The 12,087-nt window shown below is 40.3% G+C and overlaps 1 protein-coding gene across 17 annotated transcripts in view; it reads left to right on the forward strand.

Moving 5' to 3' along the window:
* The window catches only part of LOC105473041 (uncharacterized), a 419,449-nt gene that overhangs the window by 58,317 nt on the left and 349,045 nt on the right, over positions 1-12,087 (forward strand). The gene's annotated exons all lie outside the window — the stretch shown is intronic.

Genomic DNA, 12,087 nt, shown 5'->3' on the forward strand with positions numbered 1-12,087 from the left:
TGGGGGTTTGGATTCAAACAGACCTGGATTTAAGTCTCAGCATTGACTTTTCTTAACATGTGACTTTTAGTAAGTTATTTTTATCTTTGTGAGCTCAGTTTCTTCAAATACGAAAGAGGTGGATTGGGGGCTGGTATAATAGCCCATTCTTCATGGGATTGCTGTGAGACTTAAATGAGAAATGTGTATGAATTGTGATATGGCTTGGCTCTGTCCTGACCCAAATCTCATCTTGAATTCCCACGTCTTATGGGAGGGACCCACTGGGAGGTAATCATGGGGGCAAGTCTTTCCCATGCTGTTCTTATGATAGCAAATAAGTCTCACCAGACTTGACAGTATTATAAGGGGAATGTCCCCACCCAATCTCTCTCTTTGCCTGCCATCATCCACGTAAGATGTGACTTGCTTCTCCTTGCCTTTTGCAATGATTGTTGAGGCCCTCCCAGCCACGTGGAACTGTAAGTCATTAAACTTCTTTCTTTTGTAAATTGCCCAGTCTTGGGTATGTCCTTATCAACATTGTGAAAATGGGCTAATACAGGAAATTGGTACCAGTAGAGTGGGGCACTGCTGGAAAGATACCTGAAAACGTGGAAGTGACTTTGGAACTGGGTAACAGGCAGACGTTGGAACAGTTTGGAGAGCTCAGAAGAAGATAGGAAAATGTGGGAAAGTTTGGAACTTCTTAGAGACTTGTTGGATGACTTTGACCAAAAGCCTGATAGTAATATCGACAATAAGGTCCAGGCTGAGGTGGTCTCAGAGGTGGCATTTTGCCCTTGCCCTAGAGATTTGTGGAACTTTGAACTTGAGAGAGATGATTTAAGATGTCTGGTGGTAGAAATTTCTAAGCAGCAAAGCATTCAAGAGGTGACTTAGCTGCTGTTAAAGTCATTCAGCTTTATAAAGGAAGCAGAGCATAAATGTTTGGAAAGCTTGCAGCCTGACAATATGATAGAAAAGAAAAAATGCTTCTTCTGGGGAGAAATTCAAGCAGCTGCAGAAATTTGCATAAGTAAGGAGGAGCCAGATGTTAATCCCTAAGACAATGGAGAAAATATCTCCAGGGCATGTCAGAGGTCTTCACAGCAGCCCGTCCCATCACAGGTCCGGAGGCCTAGGAGAAAATGGTTTAGTGGGCTGGGCCCAGGGTTCCTGTGCTGTGTGCAGCATAGAGACTTGGTGCCCTGTGTGCCAACTGCTCCAGCCATGACTGAAAGAGGCCAACGTAGAGCTTGAGCTGTCGCTTCAGAGTGTGCAAGCCCCAAGCCTTGGCAACTTCCATGTGGTATTGAGCCTATGGGTGCACAGAAGTCAAGAATTGAGGTTTGGGAACTTCTGCGTAGATTTCAGAGGATGTATGGAAACTCCTGGATGTCCAGGCAGAAGTTTGCTGCAAGGGTGGGGCTCTCATGGAGAATCTCTGCTAGGGCAGTGCAGAAGGGAAATGTGGGATCGGAGCCCCTACACAGAGTCCCTACTGAGGCACTGCCTAGTGGAGCTGTGAGAAGAGGGCCACCATCCTCCAGACCCCGGAATGGTAGATCCACTGACAGCTTGCACCATGTACCTGGAAAAGTTGCAGACACTCAACACCAGCCTGTGAAAACAGCTGGGAGGGAGGCTGTACCCTGCAAAGCCACATGGGTGGAGCTGCGCAAGAGCATGGGAACCTACCCCTTGCTTCAGTGTGACCTGGATGTGAGACATGGAATCAAAGGAGATTATTTTGGAGCATTAGGGTTTGACAGCCCCGCTGGAATTTGGACTTGCATGTGGCCTGTAGCCCTTTTGTTTTGGCCAATTTCTTTCATTTGGAATGACTGTATTTACCCAATGCCTGTAGTCCATTGTATCTAGGAAGTAACTAACTTGCTTTTGATTTTACAGGCTCATAGGTGGAAGGGACTTGCCTTGTCTCAGATGAGATGTTGGACTGACTGTGGACTTTTGAGTTAATGCTGAAATGAGTTAAGATTTTTTTTTGAGACAGAATCTTGCTCTGTCACCTGGGCTGGAATGCAGTGGCACAATCTCAGCTCACTGCATCCTCTGCCTTCTGGGTCCAAGCAATTCTCCTGCCTCAGCCTCCTGGGTAGCTGGGATTATAGGCATGTGCCACCATGCCTGGCTAATTTTTGTATTTTAAGTAGAGATGGTGTTTCACCGTGTTGATCAGACTGGTCTCAAGCTCCTGACCTCAGGTGATCTGCCTGCCTTGGCCTCCCAAAGTGTTGGGATTACAGGCCTGAGCCACCAAGCCTGGCATGCTGAAATGAGTTGAGACTTTGGAGGACTGTTGGGAAGGCATGATTGGTTTTGAAATGTAAGGACATGGGCTTTGGAGGGGCCAGGGCAGAATGATGTTGTTTGGCTGTGTCACCAACCAAATATCATCTTGAATTCCCAAATGTTGTGGGAGGGACCCAGTGGGAGGTAATTGAATCATGGGGGCAAGTCTTTCCTGTGCTGTTCTCATGATAGTGAATACGTCTCATGAGATCTGATGGTATTATAAGGGGGAGTTTCCCTGACCAATCTCTCTCTTTGCCTGCCGCCATCCACATAAGATGTGACTTGCTCCTCCTTGCCTCCTGCCATGATTGTGAGGTCTCCCCAGCCATGTGGAACTGTAGGTCATTAAACCTTTTTCTTTTGTAAATTGCCCAGTCTTGGGTATGTCTTTATTAGCAGCATGAAAATGGACTAATATAAAGTGTTTTACGTAGTGCCTGGCAAGTGGTAAGCACTCAGTTGCTGCCAGTTGTGTTATTATTATTGACATCTTTATTATTTTTTTTTTCCATAAACTTAATTTAGAACTCTTATACCATGATCTGGGGTTTGGGTCATTATTTCTTTCATTAAAGAAAATCTCTCTCCTAATCAAAATCTATTTATCTTATTTTAAATTGTTTTCCATTATAATTGCTTACATTTGCACCTCATTGTTGAAATCTTCTTTCACCATTCTATATCATTGATTTCTTTCTTCTTTAATCTCTCAATTTACACATTCCCTGTTCTAAATGATCAAGAGCAGCTTCTAACATTTTTCACATATTCTCCTTGTATTATTTTCCTTATGAATGCTGTTATTGAAAACATATTTTTAAAGCTGATTTTTTTATTATGGAAATCTTAAACATACATAAAAATCATCATAAAGAATAGTGTATTTGTCTCCATGTATCTATTGCCCAACTTCAACAATTATCAACTTTTTGTCAATTTTGTTTCTTTTAAATTCTCTGCTCCCCTTATATTTTGGCCACACTATTTTAAAAGCAAATCCCCAGACGTCCTGCAATTTTATATGTTAATAGTTCAGTATGTATGTCCAATTGATAAGGATTTTTTTTCTTCTAACTGCAATGCCATCATCATGTCTAACAAGATTAGCAATAATTCCTTTTTATCATTCAACACCCAATCAATATTCACATTTCTCTTATTGCCTCAAAAATATGTATATATATTTTTAGAGATGGGGCCTCACTCTGTCACCCAGGCTGGAATATGGTGGCATGATCACAGCTCACTGTAACCTCAAACTCCTAGGCTCAAGCAATCCTCCTGTCTTAGCCTCCCAAGAAGCTGAGACTGCAGGCATGAGCCACTGGGCAGGGCCCCTCAAAAATGTTTTTTAACAGTTTGTTTGAATCTGGATTCAAACAAAGCCTACACATTTCATTTGGTTGCTATATCTCATAAATCTCTTTTAATTAATTACAGTTTCTCTTTCCTAATTTTTTAAATGAGTTTTCTAAAAACTCAAAATTTAGACAGAAAAACAACTCAGACTGCATTTATTATAAAGAAGTCACTTTCTTATGTATTAAATGAGACGTCTATAACTCTCAGTCATGAGATAACTAAAATTAACTTGCCAATTTATCATCAGTTCAGCATAAAGCGAAGAAATTTGATATTTTAGTTAACTTATGCATCTTTATTTCAAGGCTTATTTCCATTTGTCCTTTTAAAATAAAAATAGTTTGGGAAGTTTTCTCCTAAAATGTAAAGTTGGGGCCAACTGACATTTATTATAGCAAGACAGTTTTTACTTTTAAATACCTAATATTAAGTATTTTTCTCAGGAGGAAGAGTCCTTTTACGTCTGCACTCCATTTCCCCAACCCTACCAGTTATCACTGATGCAGTCTGGTGATGCTTTCCTGTTCTCCAGGTCTCAGTCTTTGTCTTTGACCTATTCATTGGCTATTTTCAGCCCCAGTGACTTTGCCTTCCCCATGAGTCTGGACAACAGAGGGGATGAGGAAAGCATTTCACTTTTCTTGGGTTTGGAAGGAGGGAAGAACATGAGATCAGTGGAGAAGGAATCATTGAAATAGTCTAGACCAAAACCCTGAGAGAGACAGGAGCCTATAGATCTAAGTTAAGAAGGCTGATTTAGAGAGACATTTAGCTTTGGTGGCTGTGGAAATTATGTTTTATTCAGACTCAAAGTAGAAAGCATGTCCAATCCTAGGTCTAAGGTTTGTTATATTATTATAAAAATCATCTTTAATTTTGTGGATAGAGCCATCACCAGAGATTAAAAGGGCAGTTTTGGCTGGGCATGATGGCTCATGCCTGTAATCCTAGCCCTATGCGAAGCTGAGGCAAGAAGATTGCCTGAGCTCAGGAGTTTGAGATCACCCTGGGCAACATAAGGAAACCCCGTCCCTACAAAAATGTTTTCAAAAAATTAGCCAGGTGTGGTGGTGTACACATGTGGTCCCAGTTACTCGGGAGGCTGAGGTGGGAGGATCACTTGAATCTGGGAGGTCAAGGTTGTAGTGAGCCATGATTGTGCCACTGCACTCTGGCCTGGGGGTCAGGGTGAGATCCTTTCTTTTATTTTCATTTTTTTGAGCTGGAGTATTGCTCTTGTTGCCCAGGCTGGAGTGCAATGGTGTGATCTCAGCTCACTGCAACCTCCACTTCCTAGGTTCAAGCAATTTTACTGCCTCAGCCTCCCAAGTAGCTGGGATTACAGGCACCCGCCACCACACCCAGTTAATTTTTGCTATTTTTAGTAGAGACGAGTTTCATCATGTTGACCAGGCTGAGATCCTTTCTTTTAAAAAGATATAAATAACAACAACAGCAACAATAATAATTTTTATTATAATAATTGGTGTAAACTAGGAAAGAACATGGCCAGTTTGATTCCTAGATAGTGACTCCTCTGTTACTTTAGTAATTTGATTTTTAATATATCAAATTATTTAAAATTCTTTAGAGGGGCTCACCATGCAAAGAAATATTCTTTTTTTTTCCAAAGTAAATTATAACCTTTTAATTACCTGTTTTGTAAGTTTTGGCTTTTATATTTTGACATTTCTTGAAATGAGTTCTAGCTAGATATTTGAGAAAATGAAAATAGAATCACTGATGTTACTTGGTCTACAAAGAGAAAATAACATTTCTGTTATATTCATTCTACTATTATACGTGTAAGAGATGCCACATACTCTAATTCTGATGACATCCAAAGGTTCAGTGGATGTATTCTTGAATGTTCTCTGGACATATGTAAACATGTTGAATACAAAACAACTTTCATTTTTCCTAATAATGGAAAATTAAGCATGCAATTAAATATATGACAGTCATGGATGACTTTGTAAAGGGATTTTAAACTGAATTATACAGCTAATAAAAAATACAACGAAAGGGTATTTACAGCTACTATGAAAAAATTACAAAGAAAACAATAAAATCATCTTTAGGGCTTTCTTATTAAAATTAGTTCTTGCTGTGTAAACATAAACTTTATCCTTAATTTAGGTTTTGTTATATTTTTAGCAAATTATGTTTTAAATTAATTGGTGGTATCAGAAGTATCATTAAAATATGTTAAAAAGATATTATTGACTGAGCAATCTGCAGTCTCAGTGTTGCCAGGAGATGTAGTTAGCTTAACTGAAATATAAGATATTTTTGCCTTTAGTTGTTTATAGTCTTCTTAGGTAAACAAGAGAAAACACATAAAATTATGACAAAAGAGTGAGTCGCGATTAAGTGACATACTGTGTCTTACAATCACTACTTGGATAAATAATTGATTGGTATGAGCTGAAGTAGTTTGTCTTGTGGTTCCTGATAGAGTTTATAAAATCAAATTACTATTCCAGTATCTTCTTGGACCTAGCCATTTGGTTAAAGGTCAAATTCCTCCTGCCACATATCAGAAATTCCATCTGTAATTTTTATTTGAACATTTCCCTGCCTTTTCCAATAATGTAATCCCACCCTAACCACCCACCAGAGAAAACAACACAGGATTCTTTTGTGTGCTGATGGCATTTTGTGAACAAAAGAACATGACACATGTGATTCAACTGAGTATCTGGATGTCTGCATGATGCTGTAATGTAGTCCTTTGGACAAGAATTACATGCATCTATCTTGGGAGTCACTGTACCAGGGCTGGTGTGAAGAAGCCTTGGACTTTAAAACCAGCCCATAGGCAGAATTCTGTTTTTGAAGGGAAAAAATAACCCGAGAATGGTGTGTGTGTGTGTGCACGCACGTGTGTAGTGGCAACAATGGCAAATTTCACAGATAAGGCAACGGCAACAGTTCTCAATTATTTCCTAATAATATTGAGTGAGGGAGGAGCTCTGTCTTTCAGCTTTCAAATTATGTAAGAGGGATGAACTGCTGAAACTAGCATCCTGTACCAAGTAAGTCAGATGCTATATACAAACTTAAGTGCTTCTATTCACCAGGCTAGGTCAGGCTGTAGTAACAAGCCATATCAAAATCTGAATGTCTTGAAACAACAAAGGAGTATTCCTTGATCCCTCTCATGTTCACGGTGGCCCAGCAGAAGATTTTGTTGCACTACACTATTGTCCCTACCTGGGACTTAGGTTGACAAAGCAGCCACCATCTGGAACATTACCAGTCAAAGTGGCAGAAGGGAAAACAAAACAAAAAAACCTCTCTAGGGTCTTGTATCTGCATTAGTCTTTAACTTGAATGTAATACAAATTAGTGGGGAGGGTTCCCAGATGGCCAAATAGGAACAGCTCTAGTTTACAGCTCACAGCGTGAGCAACACAGAAGACAGGCGATTTCTGCATTTCCAACTTAGGTACCTGGTTCATCTCACTGGGGCTTGTTGAACGGTGGGTGCAGCCCACAGAGCATGAGCTGAAGCAGGGTAGGGCATCACCTCACCCAGGAAGTGCAAGGGGTCAGGGAATTCCCTTTCCTAGCCAAGGGAAGCTGTGACAGATGGTACCTGGAAAATTGGGACACTCCCACCCTAATACTGCACTTTTCCAATGGTCTTAGCAAATGGCACAGCAGGACATTATATCCTGCACCTGGCTCAGAGGGTTCCATGCCCACGGAACCTTGCTCACTGCTAGCACAACAGTCTGAGGTCAAACTGCAAGGTGGCAGTGAGGCTGGGGGAGGGGCGTCCACTATTGCTGAGGCTTGGGTAGGTAAACAAAGCAGCCTGGAAGTTCAAACTGGGTGGAGTCCACTGCAGCTCAAGGAGGCCTGACTTGCTCTGTAGACTCCACCTCTGGGGGCAGGGTATAGCTGAACAAAAGGCAGCAGAAACTTCTGCAGACTTAAACATCCCTTTGAAGAGAGTAGTGGTTCTCCCAGCATGAAGTTTGAGATCTGAGAATGAACAGACTGTCTCTTCAAGTGGGTCCTTGACCCCCGAGTAGCCTAACTGGGAGACCCTTCCCAGTAGGGGCCGACTGACAGCTCGTACAACCAGATGCCCCTCTGAGGTGAAGCTTCAAGAGGATCAGGCAGCAACATTTGCTGTTCTGCAATACATTATTTGCTCTTCTGCAGCCTCCGCTGGTGATACCCCAGCAAACAGGGACTGGAGTCGACCTCAAGCAAACTCCAACAGACCTGCAGTTGAGGGTGGAAAACTAACAGACATAAAGGACATCCACGCCAAAACCCCATCTCTAGGTCACCATCACCAAAGACCAAAGGTAGATAAAACCACAAAGATGGGGAAAAAACAGAGCAGAAAAGCTGAAAATTCCAAAAATCAGAGCACCTCTTCTCCTCCAAAGGAATGCAGCTCCTTGCCAGCAGTGGAACAAAGCTGGTTGGAGAATGACTTTGATGAGTTGACAGAAGTAGGCCTCAGAAGATCAGTAATAACAAACTTCTCCGAGCTAAAGGAGGATGTTCAAACCCATCGCAAAGAACGTAAAAACCTTGAAAAGATGAATGACTGACTAGAATAAACAGCATAGAGAAGACCTTAAATGACCTGACAGAGCTGAAAACCATGGCATGAGAACTATGTGACACATGCACAAGCTTCAGTAGCTGATTTGACCAAGTGGAAGAAAAGGTATCAGTGACTGAAGATCAAATGAATGAAATGAAGTGAGAAGAGAAGTTTAGAGAAAAAAGAGTAAAAAGACACAAACAAAGCCTCCAAGAAATATGGGACTATGTGAAAAGACCAAATCTAAGTCTGATTGGTGTACCTGAAAGTGACAGGGAGAATGGAACCAAGTTGGAAAACACTTATCCAGGAGAACTTCCCCAACCTAGCAAGGCAGGCCAACATTCAAATTCAGGAAATACAGAGAACGCCACAAAGATATTCCTTGAGAAGAGCAACTTGAAGACACATAATTGTCAGATTCTCCAAAGTTGAAATGAAGGAAAAGATGTTAAGGGAAGCCAGAGAGAAACGTCAGTTTGCCTACAAAGGGAAGCCCATCAGACTAAGTGGATCTCTCAGCAGAAACTCTACAAGCCAGAAGAGAGTGGGGGACAATATTCAACATTCTTAAAGAAAAGAATTTTCAACCCAGAATTTCATATCCAGCCAAACTAAGCTTCATAAGTGAAGGAGAAATGAAATCCTTTACAGACAAGCAAATGCTGAGAGATTTTGTCACCACCAGGCCTGCCTTATTGCCTTACAAGAGTTCCTGAAGGAAGCACTAAACATAGAAAGGAACACCCAGTACCAGCCACTGCATAAACATGCCAAATTATAAAGACCATTGATGCTTGGAAGAAACTGCATCAACTAATGAGAAAAATAACTAGTTAACATCATAATGACAGGATCAAACTCATATATAACAATATGTAAATGGGCTAAATGTTCCAATTAAAAGACACAGACTGGCAAATTGGATAAAAAGTCAAGACCCATCAGTGTACTGTGTTCAGGAGACCCATCTCACGTGCAGAGACACACATAGGCTCAAAATAAAGGGATGGAGGAAGATCTACCAAGCAAATGGAAAAAAAAAAACAACAAAAAAAACAAAAAACAAAAAACAAAAACAGGTTGCAATCCTAATCTCTGATGAAACAGACTTTAAACCAACAAAGATCAAAAGAGACAAAGCAGGCCATTACATAATGGTAAAGGGATCAATTCAACAAGAAGAGCTCACTATCCTAAATATATATGCACTCAATACAGGAGGACCCAGATTCATAAAGCAAGTCCTTACAGACCTAGCGAGAGACTTAGCCTCCCATAGAATAATAATGGGAGACTTTAACACCCCACTGTCAACATTAGACAGATCAATGAGACAGAAAGTTAACAAGGATATCCAGGACTTGAACTCAGCTCTGCACCAAGCAGACCTAATGGACATCTACAGAACTCTCCACACCAAATCAGCAGAATATACATTCTTCTCAGCACCACATCGCACTTATTCCAAAATTGGCCATGTAGTTGGAAGTAAAGCACTGCTCAGCAAATGTAAAAGAACAGAAACTATAAGAGACTCTCTCTCAGACCACAGTGCAATCAAATTAGAACTCAGGATTAAGAAACTCATTCAAAACCGCACAACAACCTGCTCCTGAATGACTACTAGGTACATAACAAAATGAAGGCAGAAATAAAGATGTTCTTTGAAACCAATGAGAACAAAGACACAACATACCAGAATCTCCAGGACACATTTAAAGCAGTGTGTAGAGGGAAATTTATAGTACTAAATTCCCACAAGAGAAAGCAGGAAAGATCTAAAATTGACACCCTAGCATCACAGTTAAAATAACTAAAGAAGCAAGAGCAAACATACTCAAAAGCTAGCAGAAGGCAAGAAATAACTAAGATCAGAGCAGAACTGAAGGAGATAGAGACACACAAAAAAAACCCTTCAAAAAATCAGTGAATCCAGGAGCTGGTTTTTTGAAAAGATCAACAAAATTGAGAGACCGCTAGCAAGACTAATAAAGAAAGAGAGAAAAATCAAATAGACACAATAAAATGTGATAAAGGGGTTATCACCACCAATCCCACAGAAATACAAACTACCATCAGAGAATACTATAAACACCTCTAGACCAATAACAGGCTCTGAAATTGAGGCAATAATTAGTAGCCTACCAACCAAAAAAAGTCCAGGACCAGGTCGATTCACAGCCAAATTCTACTAGAGGTACAAAGAGGAGCTGGTACCATTCCTTCTGAAACTATTCCAATCAATAGAAAAAGAGGGAATCCTCCCTAACTCGTTTTAAAAGGCCAGCATCATCCTGATACCAAAGCCTGGCAGAGACACAATAAAAAAGAAAATTTTAGATCAATATCCTTGATGAACATTGATGCAAAAATCCTCAATAAAATACTGGCAAACCTAATCCAGCAGCACATCAAAAAGCTTATCTACCATGATTAAGTTGGCTTCATCTCTGGATGCAAGGCTGGTTCAACATATGCAGATCAATAAAAGTAATCCATCATATAAACAGAACCAAAGACAAAAACCACATGATTATCTCAATAGATGCAGAAAAGGCCTTCGATAGAATTCGACACCCCTTTATGCTAAAAACTCTCAATAAATTCGGTATTAATGGAACATATCTCAAAATAATAAGAGCTATTTATGACAAACCCACAGCCAATATCATACTGAATGGGCAAAAACTGGAAGCATTCCCTTTGAACACTGGCACATGACAGGGATGCCTTCTCTCACCACTCCTATTCAACATAGTATTGGAAGTTCTAGCCAGGGCAATCAGGCAGGAGAAAGAAATAAAAAGGTATTCAATTAGGAAAAGAGGAAGTCAAATTGTCCTTGTTTGCAGAGGACATGATTTTATATTTAGAAAACCCCATCATCTCAGCCCAAAGTCTCCTTAAGCTGATAAGCAATACAAAATCAATGTGCAAAAATCACAAGCATTCTTATACACCAATAACAGACAAACAGAGAGCCAAATCATGAGTGAACTCCCATTCACAATAGCTTCAAAGAGTATAAAATAGCTAGGAATCCAACTTGCAAGGGATGTGAAGGACCTCTCCAAGGAGAACTACAAACCACTGCTCAAAAAAATAAAAGAGGACACAAACAGATGGAAGAACATTCCATGCTCATGGATAGGAAGAATCAATATCGTGAAAACGGTCATAGTGCCCAAGGCAATTTACAGATTCAGTGCCATCCCCATCAAGTTACCAATGACTTTCTTCACAGAATTGGAAAAAACTACTTTAAAGTTCACATGAAACCAAAAAAGAGTCTGCATTGCCAAGACAATCCTAAGCCAGAAGAATAAAGCTGGAGGCATCATGCTACCTGACTTCAAACTATACTGCAAGGCTACCATAACCAAAACAGTATGGTACTGGTACCAAAACAGAGATATAGACCAGTGGAACAGAACAGAGTTCTCAGAATTAATACCACACATCTACAACCATCTGATCTTTGACAAACCTGACAAAAACAAGAAATGGGGAAAGGATTCCCTATTTAATAAATGGTGCTGGGAAAACTGGCTAGCCATATGTAGAAAGCTGAAACTGGATCTCTTCCTTACACCTTACACAAAAATTAATTCAAGATGTATTAAAGACTTAAATGTTAGACCTAAAACCATAAAAACCCTAGAAGAAAACCTAGGCAATTCCATTCAGGACATAGGCATGTTCAAGATCTTCATGACTAAAACACCAAAAGCAATGGCAACAAAAGCCAAAATAGACCAATGGGATATAATTAAACTTAGAAGCTTCTGCACAACAAAAGAAACTACCATCAGAGTGAACAGGCAACCTACAGAATGGGAGAAAATTTTTGC

The sequence above is a fragment of the Macaca nemestrina genome, chromosome 6, assembly GCF_043159975.1.
Source record: "Macaca nemestrina isolate mMacNem1 chromosome 6, mMacNem.hap1, whole genome shotgun sequence".
NCBI lineage: Eukaryota > Metazoa > Chordata > Mammalia > Primates > Cercopithecidae > Macaca > Macaca nemestrina.